Source organism: Acipenser ruthenus, chromosome 26, assembly GCF_902713425.1.
Source record: "Acipenser ruthenus chromosome 26, fAciRut3.2 maternal haplotype, whole genome shotgun sequence".
In the NCBI taxonomy this organism is placed as follows: domain Eukaryota; kingdom Metazoa; phylum Chordata; class Actinopteri; order Acipenseriformes; family Acipenseridae; genus Acipenser; species Acipenser ruthenus.
Genome location: NC_081214.1, coordinates 11,131,133 through 11,143,524, shown reverse-complemented (window position 1 = coordinate 11,143,524; position 12,392 = coordinate 11,131,133).

The following is a 12,392-nucleotide window of genomic DNA, read 5'->3' as shown; positions in this document are numbered from 1 at the left end:
AAATAGTGTATAATGCACTACTTCAAAACATAAATAACTATAATACAATAAAACTATGTACATCACATATCTATTTAGCCTACATACCTGGCAGCTTTCTAACCCGTACAGTCCACACACAATACACGCTTCTCCACTTTCCCTGAGCATTTACCGCACACATCCACAGTTCTGTTGTTGTTGTATTTTACAACCTAGCATTGTTCCCTCTTGCGTGTGGGTGCAGCGCTGCAGCACTGCCAGAAGGGGCATCTGTCGCTGACCTTTTCTGATTCATATGTGCTTGCCGAATCTCCATGGCTAACTGCAAGATGAAGTCCCTCCTGTTGCAGTTTTCCCCGGTACATTCTGTCAGGAATTCTGAGGGTTCAGATTTCATACGTACTCTTTTTATTTGCTCAGCACACACTCTTACCTCAGGGGAGACGTTAGGAGGACAGAGATGTTATTACTCCTAGTGGGGTATTGTTCATGCACAGGACCCACAATATATCCAGATGACTTTTTTAGTAATCAAGAAGTTTACAGACTCATGTATTTAAAGTTTTACAAATCAGAGCATATTATTATGTGTTTATTTAGCAGACGCCTTTATCCAAGGCGACTTACAAAGACTAGGGTGTGTGAACTTTGCATCAGCTGCAGAGTCACTTACAATTACGTCTCACCCAAAAGACGGAGCACAAGGAGGTTAAGTGACTTGCTCAGGGTCACACAATGAGTCAGTGGCTGAGGTGGGATTTGAACTGGGGACCTCCTGGTTAGAAGCCCTTTTCTTTAACCACTGGACCACACAGCCTCCTAATAAGTATAATTAGTACTCATTCAGTTTATTAACGGTTAAATATTGGATTGAGTAGTTACAGTCTACATCAAATCCCCAGCTGATAGACGCTCTGGGCAGTCCAGTGTATCAATGTTAACACTTTAATACATTTATATGTATGTGCAAGGCCTGCGGGCAGGCCAAGAACACATCACCCAAAGCACCCAATGCTATATTTCAGCACATTCAACAGAATACTCTCTTAATTCTAAAACATAGTGTAAATCCCTTATAGCAATGCATTCAATACATGCAAGATAAAAATAATTTGAATAAATGGTTACCCTCCGATACAAGGAAGTGCAGCGTAAATAAAAGAAAAGAACTGTCTTCAAGAAGCAGCTATAACTGAGTTCAATCAGCTTAATTGTGTAAGTCTGCAGAGGATGGACCACCTCACCCTGCCAGGTGTGAGTGTGGTACTCCATTATGATTACTTAGGAGTTATATAGGTTTTTCATCTCATTGGGATACATGGGACGCCTCAATTAAATCCAATCATTAATCTGTTTAGACAGTTCTTTTCTTTTTTTACAAATAATAGTTTTCAAAAGATCTGGGCCAACTTTTCAGAATTCATTGGAGTCATGTACCAATAAATTCAAGACTTCATATCTGTCCAACTCCAAACCTATGATCCCCTCCTTTATCTGAAGAGTCAAGTAAACCAAGGTTCACAGGATCCTGGTTTATAATGTAATATAAAAAACACTACTGTTATATGTGCATGCAAAATACTATTTTTTATATGTGTTATATATGAGAGATGTTTTTAATATGTGACATCATCTGTAATTGATTATATTTTGCTAAATTAAAAATATGTGTTTCTTTTAACCTCATATTATGTTTCAATATGTTTTTAATGAGTCAGTTTTGATTCTATATACTAATGTCTAACAGAATATTTGACAAAAGATGCACTAACCAGGCTCTGACCTGTACCTGACTCTGAGAATATGCTATTGCAAACAATTTCCACACTCTTGTTTTTTCAAGGCCAAAGTCTGTGCAAGCACTTTTTTTTTTTTTTAGATATATGACCTATCAATGTCTGTTATGCCATAATTTTTGCATATTATTTCAAGGTATATTTTTATCTGTGTTAAACCACTAATTCCATAAACCTTAATACTTGCAGTTTTTTACTAAAGTAGAATGTGAGAAGACCCCCTCCTCTCTTCCCCTACATCTTGATAAGGAAAGAGGCCCCTTTTTCCAACACTAGGCAGCAGTTTTGTTTACTAAAGAACCACATTATGACGACTCCATCTACCATCATTAGGCAATAGTATAGTGGATTCATAACAAGGTACATTATAGTATATTATTACAAACTAACACAAAAAGATAGCATAATACCTTTTATATTCTGTAATTTAATGGATATTATAATGTCTAAAGGACTTTTTATTTAATAGAAGGAGAAAGAAATTGAACCAATTCCCCAATTAATTAAATTGAATACTGCTCCGGCTTTTAATATTTTTATCACTACAGTAAAGTCATGAACAAGCAATAACACTCGTCAGTTTAAATAATATGTTTTCTTATTAGACCAAAATACTTAAAACATATTATTAATCCTATGAAATCAAATAGGTATTTTTAGTTTCAAATATTCTGTCTAAAAAAGGGTTAATCATTTATTTTTACTAATTTATAATACCTGGCTTTCTATTTTTCTTTGACCATTATAAACTACAAACAGTGTCAATTAGCACTGAATCTTCTTTTTAAAACTATAATGGCATTATATAATTAACATTTAATTAATTTACTTCATTTTAACAGTCGCTCCTAGAATTTATAATATCACTTTATTTCTTTGGTGATTCCCTCTAAGATTTAAATCCAAATACAGGCCAGTATTAATACATTAAACTTTTATATTCTATAATGACTGAACTAAGTTTGACCCTGTCCTTTGTTCATACAAAATCCAGCAAAAACATTTTTTTTTCTTAAGACCTTGGCTGCTATGTTTTTAATGTTGATTTATAAGTTGCAAAGAATCCCTTCCTAATCTTGTCTTTGGAAACATAAATTTATAGGTGGGATTAACGTCCACTTTTTTTAGCCGAAATTGTGCATTTTTATCAAGCGTCATGCTTTTTAAAGATAAGACATACTAGCAGTAAATCGTTTATTCCATATTTTCTCTAAAGACTCAAGATTACTAAATAATTAATTTCTTGACAAAAACAACGAGTAGACTGACCTATTTCAGGAGCAAGGGAGCCATCTACTGGCGGTACAAGGATACTCTCTCTTTATCTCTTTATCTTTCCTTCAAAAAACCTCTAACCCTTTATTTTTTATATCAAAGTACATTCCATATTTGAAATCGTCTAGTACATGTCCAGCAAATCCCCACGTTCCCAGCAGGATTCAACTTCTGTGTCAGGTTCAGCTCTAATTGGTTCCGCAAACACCACCACAGGCCCCTTGATCCAAAGTTTAGCATCATAGGTGTGGATTTCCATCTTCCTGACTTCATACCTACAAGATACTTAGACACGTTTAGCTGTACATATTATTTCTATATATTTCCTTCTGTTCACACAAGGTCATTTTGCAAGGTATGCCTTCCATCCAGAATACTAAAGGAGGCCCAAACTCACTGTTATTCATATTCTTGGGCACCAAGTTAATGCCTTGCCCTACATCATCAGTTGGCAGACTCAATACAACTGAATCTGAATCACTTGATGAACCGTGAACTGTAGCTAACTGAGATCCTCCATGCAAAGGGGTCCAATGTTTTACTACACGGAATAACTAGTTCAGCGTCACCTGCAACAATTCCTTGTACAAAACTTACACATTGATGGCTGCCAGGTCCAAAGGTCATTCAAAATGATCTAGACAGCATTCAGAACTGGGCAGACACATGGCAAATTACATTTAATAAAGAAAAGTGTGCACACAGGCAATAAAAATGTGCATTATAAATATCATATGGGCGATACTGAAATTGAAGGAGAGAATTATGAAAAAGACCTAAGAGTTTATGTTGACTCAGAAATGTCTTCATCTAGACAATGTGGGGAAGCTATAAAAAAGGCCAACAAGATGCTCGGATATATTGTGAGAAGTGTTGAATTTAAATCAAGGGAAGTAATGTTAAAACTTTACAATGCATTAGTAAGACCTCACCTAGAATATTGTGTTCAGTTCTGGTCACCTCGTTACAAAAAGGATATTGCTGCTCTAGAAAGAGTGCAAAAAAGTGCGACCAGAATTATCCCGGGTTTAAAAGGCATGTCATATGCAAACAGGCTCAAAGAATTGAATCTATTCGGTCTTGAACAAAGAAGACTACTCGGCGATCTGATTCAAACATTCAAAATCCTAAGAGATAGACAAGGTCGACCCAGGGGACTTTTTTGACCTGAAAAAAGAAACAAGGACCAGGGGTCACAAATGGAGATTAGATAAAGGGGCATTCAGAACAGAAAATAGGAGGCACTTTATACACAGAGAATTGTGAGGGTCTGGAACCAACTCCCCAGTAATGTTGTTGAAGCTGACACCCTGGGATCTTTCAAGAAGCTGCTTAATGAGATTCTGGGATCAATAAGCTACTAACAACCAAACGAGCAAGACCGGCTGAATGGCCTCCTCTCGTTTGTAAATTTTCTTATGTTCTTATGTTCTTAAATGACAAGCTTGTTGATTTAAAACACTTCCGCTCTGTGTTTTGGGGAGGGGAAATGTCTTCACACAAGGGGTTGTTGATATGATGTCACCGGGCATGCCCTACAGTTCGGGGGCTACGTGCGCCCATACAGGGCCAAAGGTAGCTTAGGTCTGTGCTCAAGTGTAAATGGGGGGCTCAGATTATAAGAATCAGCCAGTTCTGGTCCGAGAAGTGTAAAGTGTAAACAGATCAGTTTGGATAAAATATATATTACTGGCAATACACTAGCTGTGCACTAGACGGCGCTTGTGCTTACTAATATAATGATGATCGAGCCTGTGTTACACATGTCTATGGAGGTGCAACTACAGTAGAACTGAAAAGCAGCTCCTGAACTCGGTCAAAGCAACAGACTTCTCAAAAGAAATAAAATACACAGTATTTCAGTGATTCAAATAATAAGAGCACTCAGATCATTGCAAACATTGTGTGTCTGTGTCTCAGTGTGTGTTTGTGTCAGTCTGCTTGTCTCAGTGTGTGTGTGTCAGTGTGTGTGTCAGTCTGTGTGTATGTGTCTCAGTGAGTGTGTGTCTCCAGTATGTCTTGTACCAAGTAACACACAAATCATTTTTACATAAAAACAATTTTATATAAAAACAAAAATGCTAAAAAATATTGTTTGTATTTACAGTATTTTTTAAATCGCACTATTAAACTTATTCTCTCGCCCTTTGCTCTTCCACTTACTCCCTCCTTATCTCCTCTCCCCTCCCTGTCCTGTCTCCACTCGTTTCACTCTCCTCCACTCTCTTCCCTTCTCCCCCTCCCCTCTCTCATGTCCTCTGCTGAAAGTTTTCATACAGACTCTCCTCATTCAAATACACTCCCTCCCCCGGTCCTTTTTATTATTATTATTAGTTTATTTAGCAGATGCCTTTATCCAAGGCGACTTACAGAGATTAGGGTGTGTGAACTATGCATCAGCTGCAGAGTCACTTACAATTACGTCTCACCCGAAAGACGGAGCACAAGGAGGTTAAGTGACTTGCTCAGGGTCACACAATGAGTCAGTGGCTGAGGTAGGATTCGAACCGGGGACCTCCTGGTTACAAGCCCTTTTCTTTAACCACTGGACCACACAGCCTCCCATTTCCCCCTCCCATTCTCTCCCCCTACCTCTCTAGGCAGGGAGTACATCCCCACCTCCCTCGGCAATGAATACACCTCCTCCTCTCTCCCACCCCCACCCCCTCCCCCTCTGTCTGCCTCGGTTCAGAATACATGCACCCCTCTCTACCTCCACCCACCTCTCTCGGCAGGGAATAAAAACATTCTTCCCCCTCTCTCGCTCCTTATATACTTGTTATTATGGGTAGGGTATAGATTAAACCCTCTGTCCTCCCCTCTCTTGCTCTCTCATTCCCTCTATTCCTGCCACGTGCTGCAGGGAGTACACACACTCCTCTTTCTCTTTGTCTGTCTTCTCACTGGCTCTGTGATTCACTTTGGCGTACGTTACACAGTATTCAAAAGTAGTACTCCCCCACCCCCAATTGGCGCCCCTGGTTTTAAAACATTACGCAAGCACTTAAGTCAGACGAGTTTCATCTTCCACACGGCGCACTACACATGATCACAAGGTAACAGTTTTGAATGTAGCTAATCACACCTCAAGTCAACAAGACTGCTTTCCTAACAACACTGTCAGTTTGTATTTTATAACTCTGAAACCACAAACTTGGGGAATTCCACCGTCACACAAGAGTGAATTTTGACAATTTTTGGCTGTACCAATTTTGAAAATTCGTTATTTTACATTTTATTCAAAATCCGCCATTTTGTAATACGGGGACGTCCAGATGTACAGATGTTTTCACTTATTCCCTTAAATTCTGTAGCAAAATGGCTGCTCGACCTGGATATTGTACATGGCTGACCCCTACTTTTAAATAACTACTGCTGGCACACACATTTTCGTTTTGACAGAAGCCACGGCATCAAAGCTGAAGGTCAGAGCTTATGGGAATTTTTGTCCTGTAGGGATATGTTATGTATATGTTAACAAAATATTAATGAAGGCATAATGTTATCTTTTTTCTAATTTTGCAGTCTGATGACCCTGGGGAGCCTCTCCCACAGTTTGCCCCTTACCCAGTATGTATATTTTTGTGTGTGTTTGTTTTCTCTTCCTACAGACTGCATCCCTAATTAGGCATGCTGAGATTGAACAGCAAAAGGGAGTTTGTTCCCTTTTTTCATAAGCAGAGTTTGCTTTTGAAATCAAAAGTGCATTTCCCATACACACTTTTATTAGCGATTTCCCTTTACTTTTGTGACAAGTATTTATACTTTACATGTACATATTGTAAAAAAGTTATGATGGAATCTAATTCCACCGATTTTACCAACAAAGAAAATATTGTGCATTTAAAACCACACACACTGAAGAGAGAGTCAGCATTGCTCCTCAAATGTAGCAGCTGTTAGCTGGGGGGTAGTTCTGGGAAAAGCCATAGCCCTCAAACTGTAGATTTGTGTCTTTGTTTGTAGATATATATTTTACTTAAAATGTATAACATTGTGCAATGGTTCATTACACACACTTTGTACAGAAACATTTTGCAGCATGTATATATAAAAGTAAGAGATTTCCTGTTTATCAAATCAAGTGTTTCTGCTTTCTTTCTCTGTAATGATTAAGGGGAAAATAATTATACAGAAACTCTTTATACTTATTCAGCTGTTCTTGTGTATAGTAAATACTAAAAGGTGCAACATTTATTTTTATTAGAACATGTAATAAAGTGTTTGTATAAGGAATAATGCTCTACCACCACTCTGACAAAGAGGAGGGAAAGAAGTGAGGCAATGCAAAATAAATTATACTATCCACTATGTATGCATTAAACTGTTCCCTCCATATGCTGCAAGACATGCGCATACATCCCAGTCTCCATTTATTGTATCATTACACATTTGAAAGTGGTTCTCTATTTAATAAACATATGGATCTTTTTTTTTTTTTTTCTCAAACACTGAGTAGGAAACAGACATATTTCATCGTGCATGGGTATAAGAGTAATGAAACATGAGTTTGCTACCTGCAGTGCCAGCAAGATCTCTAGCAACACAATATCCAGGTTACCATTTGTAGTTTGTTCAGATGCCCAGTTGCTTTTCAGGAACCTTGAGAACATATTTAATAAGTCTGCACATATACAGAGCATTTCATCAGATCAGTAAGATGGAAACATTCAAGTCCCTATTGCTGACCGTCTGTGCATGGCTGTCCACGATCTCTCTGATCGTCTTGCAATTAACTGCACAAGTTAAAAATAAAAGGTGTTTTTTGCTTTGGTATAAAAATCTTAAATGTAAATCAAAAAAGAAAAGAACTTCTTGTATGTAAAAATAAATAAATCCAAACAAGTTGTGAATGGGAAGTTAACAGTATTTTCTTTCAAACATGTATTCACACAATACATATTTATTTATTAAAAACAAAACAAACATATTTAATTTGAAGACTTTATAATCTGGATGCTCATATTAGGTACCATAGTACTCTACAGATTTCAGTCAGTCTCTTCAGCGCACTGATCCCTTCAGTGATCCCAGCCCATGGAAAACATCCATGTTCACCGCCCATGTGAAAAAAGGGGCGAATATAGAATGGTCCTTGCAACACCACCCATAATGGTTAGAAGTACTGTACATACTTTTAGGGCATGCCTTAAACTGTATCACAACCACCAACCTGCATGACAGCAAAAATCATTTGAGTTATTACTGAGGCCAGGAACATCCCTTTCAGAGCAGGGGTACAAGCCAGCTTTTCAGAGTTTCCATTGCTCGTCAGGGGAGGCCTGGGAGAAAGTGAAAGGTCAGATGTGGCTGCCCAGTGCCATCACCTCCTTCCAGGATTGCTGGTTCTCGTAACTGAAGCGCAAACCACCATCATTCACTTGAGGCTTCATGCCTGCCCAGTGCAGGGACAGGCTTTCAGCAAAGGAGGAGGGTGTGGTCTTTACCCCAGGACTCCAGGACACATTTACCGGTGCCTCCCCCAAGATCTCTGGCATCTCATGCTGGGTCAACTCCAAGGGGAAGCAAGGACCCTGGGAATGCCGGATCAAAGAAACTTCCCTCATGGGCTGGGAGGCTAGTGGCAGGGCTGAGAGGTCCACGCAGAAGAGATCTACAGAGCTCTCTGTGGAGGAACTTTGGGGGTGCGCTCCCTGGCATGGGGTGGAGGCCTTGCTATCCAGAGAGTGGGGTCCCACAAACTTGTGGTCATGCTCCAGGGCTATGAGGGAGAGATTGGGAAGCCCATGGAAAGGAAGCAGCAAGGTGTTGGGAGAGTGGCAGAGGGAGGACAGGCTCCAGGCACCCCCTCAGCCTTTCCCAGCCTCTCTGTGAACTCGTTGACTATTTCAGAGCGCGACGCCTTGCTCCCTCTGCTGCTCAGCTGAAGGTCCAAGGTGCAGGAGGCCGATGCACTGTGGTCCTGCAGCTGGACAAAGCCCTGGTCCAGGTCTGATAGCACTAGGCTGGACAGAGAGGGGCTTTGGGTGCTCCAGGTTGCAGACATGGCAAGAGAACCTAGACAGAAGAGCAACTTCAGTTTCCATTAGCATTTAACAAGCACCTATTTTGTACACAGGTTTTATTGTAACACCTGGATATGCTGTAGCAGTATCCAAACTCAAGCAGTTTTTAGATTAGAGGAAAGCTGTCAATCTCCATCCCGTTCTAAACAATTGTAAGACTGCTTGTGTATACAGCTTTGGAATTAAAGATTGAATCTCATACATCAGCATTTGCAGGATGTCAGGGGACACCTAGTGTTCATCTCGCAACATAACATGTAAATGTGTTTCACGATTCCAGGATAAACTGGAACGCCACTGTAAAAATACACAACCACATGTGTAAATACAGAGCAATCACTAAAGTGAACTGTCTAAATAAAATTGATACAATTACAAAACTCTAGCGATACTTAATTACAATAGGGTTAAACGACAATACGTGTTAACAGACATTGTGCTAAACGAGAACGAATACTTGTTGCCAAGCTTTTAAAACAAAACACCATTGACAGTTTTTCTGCATGCAAGCATCAACATGATAGATTCTCGGTGTGGCGCCACGGATGACCCTTCATACAGACTGCATATAGGCACACACAATACATATAGCCATGTGTCCAGTGGTTCTTTAGACTAAAGCGCTGCTGAAGAAAAAAAGACTGCAGAAACACAGCAGTACTGCATTGCATTAGAGTGTCACGGCTTCCCCAACTACTGCAAAATAATGCATTGTCCATGTTTCTCTTACCACTGAGCACACCCCCACCCTCTACATCACGTCTGCATAATGTATAGCGCGTGCTTCCGCTGGTCGTGAGGGCTGCCTTGATGGGTTTATACTCCACCTCAAATGCGGAATGCCAATTTAAATCTCTTAATCGTTTGCCGTATTGGCAATTCAATTAAACCGAGACGCCTTTCTAACACACATTTACAAATTAGGGGACATGTTGGGAGTGAGTGATTACAAGTAATGGCTTTCAAGTCGAGCCGTCTGTTTTTGGGAAGTAAATTACACCCATTGGTTTGCCAGGTTGATCTCTTTAAAATGTGATTGTTTACAACAAATAAACACGCCAAGTAACAATACATGTGCTAATTGGTAGTGTTTTACTCGATCATTCACTTCATATTGCGATCAACCTGTGAAAACGGACAATCATGTTTTCAGTACGTGTTGATCCTATCCTACACTACAAGTACAGGGTGTCAGCTTCAACAACATTACTGAGGAGTTGGTTCCAGACCCTCAATTCTCTGTGTCAAAAAGTGCCTCCTATTTTCTGTTCTGAATGCCCCTTTATCTAATCTCCATTTGTGACCCCTGGTCCTTGTTACTTTTTTCAGGTCAAAAAAGTCCCCTGGGTTGACATTGTCTATACCTTTTAGGTTTTTGAATGTTTGAATCAGATCACCGCGTAGTCTTCTTTGTTCAAGACTGAATAGATTCAATTCTTTTAGCCTGTCTGCATACGACATGCCTCTTAAACCCGGGATAATTCTGGTTGCTCTTCTTTGCACTCTTTCTAGAGCAGCAATATCCTTTTTCTAACGAGGTGACCAGAACTGAACACAATATTCTAGATCGAGGTGACTGACATAGCCCAGACTCCTCTCCTAAGCAGTGTGGCAAGGATAAAGTACTATTATCATTTGTATTATTATAAACAGTAATGTATTTTTCATAAAGTAACTGCAGAATATACAGCAGTATTATTATTATAATATTTATAATATATATATAAAACTTGGGAATGGTCTTGTTTTGTAGCTTGCAGTAACACTTTTCCAGGCATTCCCCCCCCCCCCCCCATGTACACTAAACACATTTAAGGTCACTATTTAGTGTTTACCTTTTTTTAGCCATTTTAAAAAACTGGCCACATCTTGTAGGTAATTCACTGTCGTGGGTTTTTTTCCCCCCCGATGTGACCAGCTCTGTATACCAGCTGTAACACAAAAGATTTGCAAGTCAAGGGTTTGGTCGAAAGTAATTTCAGGTTGTATTTGTCACATGTGAGAGGTACTTACGATTGACACCTATCAATATCTTTAAGACACGTCAGTTTACTGCCCCTTCGGTTCCTACCATATGGTGTAAAAACAGCCAGATGTGCTGTGTAGATTGCTGGCTGTTTTCTCTCTCTTCTACTTGGTTTTGCACCAAGGATATGTTTATAGTAATACTGTAGTGCTATGGCTGAAAGAAAAGTTGAATAGTTAGGATTGTACATTTACAACATTGATTAATAATGATTTCACATATTAAACTTAGCAGCTAGGCACCATTCTTTTCAACTTACGGTCTTTTTGTGTGTAGCTTGGTGTGTCCGTGGATGTTAACTTTGGGGCATTGATACTTGTTAGGGTGTCCACCTTTCTCTAGCTGTTGTACTTTTTTTTTCTAGGTCTGCAGCTCTGCGTTGCACACTTGTAATATGCTTGTCTTTGTCCTCGTCCTTCCTCCTCCTTTTCATCCCCCTCTCCCCTTGCTCCTTCTGCCCCCCTCCTTCCCCTGCTCCACTTCCTCCTGTTCCCAAGCTCCTTCTCCTCTTGCTCCCCCTCTCCCCCTGCTGCTCATCCTCCTTCCTCCTCCATACTGCTCTTCCTCATCCTTTTTATATCCCTCACTTCCTTCTCCTCCTGAGCCAATGCATGTTTGGCTTTTGCCATGAAACATTTACTGTATAGCTTTCCGATTTTGACTAGAATAGGGAAACAGAACATATCTTCATGACTTCATTGAAGTAGTATTTAATTGTTGATATTTACTTAATTATGAATTTATATGCATACCTTGACTCCATGTTTAATGGCCAGGGGTTTGTTTAGTCGGACAAGCAGAGTGGCATTACATCCAATAACTGGGCAGTTAAGTACTCTTGTCTTTCTGGAAAAAAAATTTAAAATATTGATAGCTACATTTGTCAATATTCAAACAGTAAGCTGTGAAAATTGGAAGGCTTTATACTTACGCCCCCCTTGCGATACGCAGAGTTGCTTTTCTTTGGGTGCTGTTGGCGATGTTATGTATCATGTGGCACCTGCCCCAGTTTGGGCCGGGGAAATCTTCTATACAAATCGTTGAATTTGCAATCAGTGACTACGCCACCCCTTGTTTATAGTGAGGTAGGGGACCTCCAAGTCATGACCAAGATATGGGTTCCCTCACACAAGCCCCTTCAATTAAAAGTCACAAGTGCAGTTTAAAATTGCCTCTACAGAGCGGTTTTATTTAAATTGTACAAAATGTAAAACACTACAAGTATAGATACTGCACATTCTTAAAAGGTAGCTATATCAGAAGGAATTGAAATTGAGGTAAATAAGT